General features: G+C 40.7%; 1 protein-coding gene across 1 annotated transcript in view; it reads right to left on the bottom strand.

The window, feature by feature from the left end:
• GAL3ST1 (galactose-3-O-sulfotransferase 1) overlaps positions 1 to 6,535 on the bottom strand; it is a 98,343-nt gene extending 91,808 nt beyond the window's left edge. The window contains exon 1 of the mRNA XM_073630953.1: positions 5,999 to 6,535. The gene's annotated coding sequence lies outside the window, so the exon portion shown is untranslated. The remainder of the gene's footprint in view (positions 1 to 5,998) is intronic.
• Between the last annotated feature and the right edge of the window lie 423 nt (positions 6,536 to 6,958).

Here is a 6,958-nt window from a genome sequence, read left to right on the forward strand (position 1 = left end):
GTACACACGAGTGGACTTCTCGTCGGACTGAACACCGTAGGTCTTTTCGACGGAGTTCCAAAAAAATGGACTTGCCTACACACGATCCCACCAAAGTCCGATCGTTTCGAACATGATGACGTACGACCGGACTAGAAAAGGAAGTTCAATAGCTGGTAGCAAATAGCTGCTCTTGCGTAGTTTTCGGTCCGTCAGACTAGCATACAGACGAACGTTTTTTTCTATAGGAATCGAGTCCATCGGAAAGATTTGAAACATGTTCTATTTCTAAGGTCAGTCAGATTTTTCGACAGAAAAGGTCCGATGAAGCACACACATGATTGGAATGTCTGACGGATTTGTTCCGTCGGACCTTTTCTGCCGGAAAGTCTGGTCGTGTGTACGTGGCATAAGAGTTTGTTGTATACTTTTGCTAATGGTGGGAGTCTATAATGCTGTATCCTAAATACGTCTGCAGAGAAAAAAACATTTAGGCAAACAGAATGTTATTTTTTTATTTCAATTTTTTATATTTTAATGCTGTTACAAGCATTTTCATCAGTTAACATAAAATGACTTCATCAGTTCACATGGTATATGCAGATAAAATGCAACTCCTTTGATATGCATATGAATGAAACAGAGTAATTACCATGTAACCGTGATGTTATTACATGGTATTTCTCATTTAAAGCCTAACTCCAGATTTAATGTGACTTTAAATAGTTCATCTGGACCCAGATGGTCCAAACAATTTGCGTCACTAACAGATAAGACCGCTCGGAGCGCTGTATAAACTGCATGTAGCATCGGCTACATGTATTATACAGAGCTGTGTTCCAACAGCAGGATTGTGACTTCCCATCCTTCTTCCGGTGTTCTGCCGAGTAAGTTCCTCTCGGCGGATAAGGACCCCCATCTACTGCGCAGGCGCAGCGCCTGCGCAGTAGGAGCCAGCGGAAATAGCCGAAGCGAAATACAGAAGAAATCAGCTGTACACGGCGCCTGTAAGGGGGCCCCTCACGGGCTCGCTTCGCTCGCCACACTTCAGGCACGACCTCGCTTCGCTCGGCACTTTTTTATTCCCCCTCTAGGTCCACTTGGATGGTGGGGCTTCAGCCTGGACCTAGGGCGCAGGCGCCGTGTACAGCTGATTGAAGATTTTCATCTTCGGCTGTTTTCGGCGGCTCCTGGTCATTCGTACTGCGCAAGCGCAGCGCTTGCGCAGTACAGGGGGGAACTTATCCGCCGAGGGAACTTTCTCGGCAAGACACCGGTACAAAATCAAGTTGGGCTGAGCGCTGGTCAGCCATTCACAGGAAGCCTTGTATTTCAGCAGTGAATGCTAGACTTCCTCTGGTTGGCTGAGATGGAGAGGCAGGTGGATAACATCACAAACTCACCTTCATCCAATTATATTATACATATAATACAAAGCTCCCTGTGAGTGGCTGAGCAGAGCTCAGCCGAACTCAACTTTTCTGGGAGCAAGATGGGAAGTTCTCTCTATCAGAGCACAGCAATGTATACTGTATGCGGATGATTCTACATATATTTTATGCAGTGCTTTGAGCACGCACTTCTGTTAGAGAAGTAAACCGTTTGTACCAGCACTTCTGTTAGCGAAGTAAAAAGTTTGTTCGTACCAGCTTGTTCAAACAAACTATTTCAAGTTGCAAGAAACCTACAGTTAGATGTTAGGCTTCTGAACAGCATTCAAAACAGTTAACAGGGCTTCATTTAACACAGCAGCAGCTGTAGCTACCTTTGTGATGCAAATCTGGCCAAGACAGTCAGGAGAAGCAGCTCTGGGGGGAGGAGGAAAGTAGCATACAACATATATCCAAGGGGTACTTTTCTGACATTTTTTAGGCATTTACATTGTTTGTCCTCAAGTGGTTAAAGCTTAAAGGAACATTCCATAGAATGTCTGAACACTTAGCATGGAAAAATATACAGGTGACGAGGCTTTTTGCGGAATGAAATTGTTGAGTACATCAGCTGTGTACAATTTTTTGGTGCCTGTGACTCTGTAACTCTACACATATACTATAAGTCTCTTTTAATTAGCCCATGGTCATTCAAATAAATTATTCATTCAACTCCATCCTTCCTGATCACTTGTGGGCGGGGCCAACTGTTTGGTACCCAAGATGGAGTAAAGGCACACAGAGACCACAGAAGGTGTACAGAAGGTGTATATGGACAGCTGGCATCAGTGACTGTCAAAATACCTGTAGAGTCACCACTCTTCGGCCAACAATTTTCCACCTGGTTTCTTCAACACAAGCCTGTTGAACAATTGACTTTATTCAGACCAGGTTGTCCCGACAGTGGCAAACCAGTTCAGCAAGATTTGAGCTGTGTATGGCAGCCTTTAGTGATCTTTCAATATATGGAAAAGCTGCTCTGTTTCCTGGATAACAGTTCACTAACAGTTCACAGTTCACCTTTGCTGCCATTGTGCTATGGATGGGTGTCCAGTGCATCCCTGTACCTTTATGGAGGGGTGGGCTCCCTCCAGGCATACCAGCCCTCAACCATTTCAATGCTGGGCACTTTAACCCCCTTCCTGCCCAGGTCAATTTTCAGCTTTCAGCGCTGTCACACTTTGAATGACAATTGTGTGGTCATGCAACATTGTACCCAAATGAAATTATTATCATTAAGAGCTTTCTTTTGGTGGTATTTAATCACCACTGGGTTTTTTTATTGTTTGCTAACTAAACGAAAAAAAGACTGTTATAAAATTTTGCAAATAAATAATCTTTCTTTATAAATTTAGGCCCAAATATATTCATAAATCAATATTTATTTTCTAGTCTGTAGGAAAGTTGTAGAGTCCACAAACTATGGTATATACAGTATATCTGAAAACCCTGATGTACTGACACATCTCATTTCTTGAGGCCCGAAAATGCCAGGACAGTACAAATACCCCCAAATGACCCCTTTTTGGAAAGTAGACAGTCCAAGGTATTTAGTAAGAGGCATGGCCAGTTTTTTTTGTTATAATTTATTGTCACAATTATTTGGAAAATTAATAAAAAAAATAAAAAAATGTACTATTTTTTTTTTTACATACTGTCAGCAGTGCAGTACAGCGTTATCATATAACTGGTTTGGCGGTGATCAGGGACACTGACTGGTGACAGTATGTGGGGAAAAAAAAAATCAATTTTGTTTTCTTTTTTATTAATTGTGATTTTTTTTCCAATACACTGTGACCAGAGCAATATAATGTTACCATAGTAATTATAGAGTTAAGACTGCATTATACTCAGGTGCTGTGACGTGGCCACTGCAGCTTACGCATGTATTTGCAAATGTGCGCAAACTAGACCAATTGGTTTTAACGTGAACTGTTAGAGAGGGACAATTGGGTTTGTTACAGGCTGTTAAGTGAGCTGGGAATTTTGTTTGTTGTTTTTTTATATGCATCACCCTTCCACGTGCTCCTTGCTGCAAAGGCCAGTTATAGGTTGGGGTGGTTGCCATTTCTTTGTAACAGTTCACTTGTTGCTTTCACTTATATTTTAAAATCTCATTTGTGAAAACAATCCAATATACACAGTAAAACACACTGATGTTTCAGTTTAAATTTAACCAGAACAGAATTGGAAATTATTTTAGAAGCATTCAAGCAATAACAAAGTAATACATGTGACTGATATAAATTTAAATGGAGAAATTGGACTGTTGCATGGGGTAGCCAGCTGGGTTTCACGTTTATTGATTTATATTCTAGTGGATTAATGAGCCACAAAAGCTACTTGCAATGCCAATTGCTCAATTTTTCATAAATTAGCCTTAGCAAAAATAAATGATAAGGTTTGAAAAAAACAACTACGCATATAACTTCATGCACATGGGCGGGTTAAAATACTCCTATCTACGTTGGATCTTTCAGCCAGGGGCTAGCAGAAAAATCCAGCATAATAAAATGCTCCTTTTGGTGTGTAACTACATGCATTTATAAGTGTTTAAAAGCATATGGGTGTATACTCATTCTATTAGCTAGGATATTCATTTGTTCTGGCCACTGGAAATAATGTATGTGGGACCGCTCTGAGCGCAGGTTTGAGCCTTTTTTTTTTCATTCTATTGAACAATGCTCTAAATTACAAACCTACATGCCACAATGTACACAATGTACATAAACACATTGGCTGTAAAAATGTACATGCATACACGTGCGTTTATATGTGTATGTAGCACCTCTCTGAACGCAGGTTTGAGGCTTTTTTCTTTTCTCTTGAACAATGCTCTAAAACACAAACCTGAATGCCACAATGTACCTGAACTCATTGGCTGAAATACAGCTATATTTAGAGGCATAAAAAAAAAAGAATCAATCCAATTTCAACATCCCTCTTTTTTAAACCACAATTGCCTGCCCAATATTTTACAGATCTTAAAGCAAAGACTCTATTGAAATGTAACCCTTCATATTGTAATGTTTCTCTGTTACATGAAAAAAAACATTGTTTCCTAGTTATACAAATTTTTTTTCTCTAGATTAGGTTTCCTTTGTTTCAGCTTAATTCGACTATGTGTCAGGTGACCATGTCATAGGGATACTTATCTTTATAGCAGGGGTCTCCAAACTTTCTAAACAAAGGGCCAGTTTACTGTTCTTTGGGCTTTAGGGGGGCTGGACTGTGTCAGTGGAAGGAATAGTGCCCCATCATTGATGTCAGTGGGAGGAATAGTGCCCCATCATTGGTGTCAGTGGGAGGAATAGTGCCCCATTACTGGTGTCAGTGGGAGGAATAGTGCCCCATCATTGTTGTCAGTGGGAGGAATAGTGCCCCATTACTGGTGTCAGTGGGAGGAATAGTGCCCCATCATTGGTGTCAGTGGGAGGAATAGTGCCCCATTACTGGTGTCAGTGGCAAGAATTATGCCCCCTTATTGGTGTCAGTGGGAGGAATATTTCCTTTTATTGTTGAGTGGCAGTAATTATGGTCAATTGTTGGTGTCATTAGGAGGAATAGTTTCTCATATAAGTGGGAGAAATAGTGCCCCAAGGGCCAGACAAAAGCAAGCAAAGGGCCACATCTGGCCCTAGGGCTGCAGTTTGGAGACCACTGCTTTATAGTACTAAACTGACATGACATTTCTTATAGACTGTCTGTAAAGATATACTTTTAAATGTATTGTTTTTGCTTTTTAATCTGTTAATCAAGCTGTGGTTTTAGACCGTGAATCACCCCTATCATATTTGTTCTTTTTTCTTTGTTCTTTCGGGTCTGCTGAATATACTAGAGTCATGGAGCTCACAAAGTTAACATAACAGAATCATAAGTTATAATGAGTTATTTTTGCTAAGTCCAATGAGATTTAAAAATTAGTCAGATGGTTGCAAATAAAGATCTTTATCCTTGTGTTAAAGGGACAATTAACAATATGCTTCTTCTCCATACATATTCACTACGTAATGGTCCAATAATTCCACTAAATTCCTTGTTCATAAAATAATTCCTTTCTGTGTGTTTTTTTGCCACCTTGTAACATCCTCCCTTATCCTCCATGAACCTCTCCTCTTTGCCCTCACTTCCGTTTGTTCGAAACAAGCAATTTCTGTTAGTTGTAGTCTTGTGCGTTACTCTATATGCACACTACAAATCCCATAGTCCCTAGTCCATCTCGGGATTGGGCAAGAATAGGTGGCGAGGTTCCTATATACAGTGAGATCATGGGGAACAAACATAGCCATCCTCTACCAAGAAGTCAGAGCTCAACAAAGGACAACAAGGAATTTGGAGATTTGGTGAAGGCTGAGGGCAATAGAAGGGACTTTTTTGAGTTACAAATACATACTTGAGTAGAATCTTTTTTTAAATCAGAGTGTAGTGTTACTTTAAATTAATGTGAATTGAGGTGGGAAGGGCGTACGATAACATGTGCTTTTAACTTGCCTTTGTTCTGCACATTTATTTGATGTGTCCAAAGCTTCCCAAACAGCATTTAGCCCACACGCCTGTGCTTCTATGTACTATGAACAAATGTCACTTACCTCTCTCACTGGAGTCTCTAGGGCAGGCTGTAAGTTCTTCCCAGTATCAGATGTTTTTTCCCATGCTTGCAGCAGTCCACATACACGATAAGAGAAGCATTCTGTGCTATTATGTAAGAATTGTTGTGTAGGTCTGCCTGGAAAGCTGAGACCTCAATACACTATGCTGTCTTTCTCCGCCACTGCTCTCACACTCTGTGTGCTGGCCCTCCTCCCTTATTGCCTTCTTATCTCTCCTTCTCCTGTGTTTACCTTCATTGCTTATGTATACATCTCTTAAAAATAAGACAAAAAGTCATTTTAATGCTGCTACAAAGCAGAGCAAAAGACTTTCTTCCCAACCGAAGAATGACTTTAAATGACAAAGTCAATGTCTCCATCCCCCTGACCGCTCCTCCTCTATAACAACTCGGACTCTCTCTCCACCCCTCGTTCTCTCTCGCTCACAGTACAGAGAGTCTATTCAGCTTCAAGAAAGAACAAGGCTTTTCTTATCAGCTAGCAGAACAAATAGCAGTCTCACAAGCTTGACTCTGGGGGTCCCACTGTCCCAGAGGAGGGAGGCCTGTGACTTACAGGTGGGTGTTGCTAATTGGGCTTGTCACTGCAAGAAGAGGGTGATTATTAGAACCGTCTCCTACAAATATGACCTGTTTAGTACAGATCCACTACTAGGAGGGCACGAACAATAAGTACAAGTTCTATTCCACATGAATCATGGCCTTGCTGAGAATATAACATGTTGTCTCGATCACTCTTATACCATGTGCTGTGACTATCTACAGAAATGTGATCTTTGAAAATAAAGAATTTATATATAAAAAAAAGAAGGGGATTATTAGAATTGTCTCCTACAAATATGACCTGTTTAGTACATACCCACTACCAGAAGGGCATGTACAATTCATCAATAAATACAAGACAGACTATTCCGCATGAATGAACCTTGCTGAGTGCATA

Source organism: Aquarana catesbeiana, linkage group LG01, assembly GCF_042186555.1.
Source record: "Aquarana catesbeiana isolate 2022-GZ linkage group LG01, ASM4218655v1, whole genome shotgun sequence".
Lineage (NCBI taxonomy): Eukaryota > Metazoa > Chordata > Amphibia > Anura > Ranidae > Aquarana > Aquarana catesbeiana.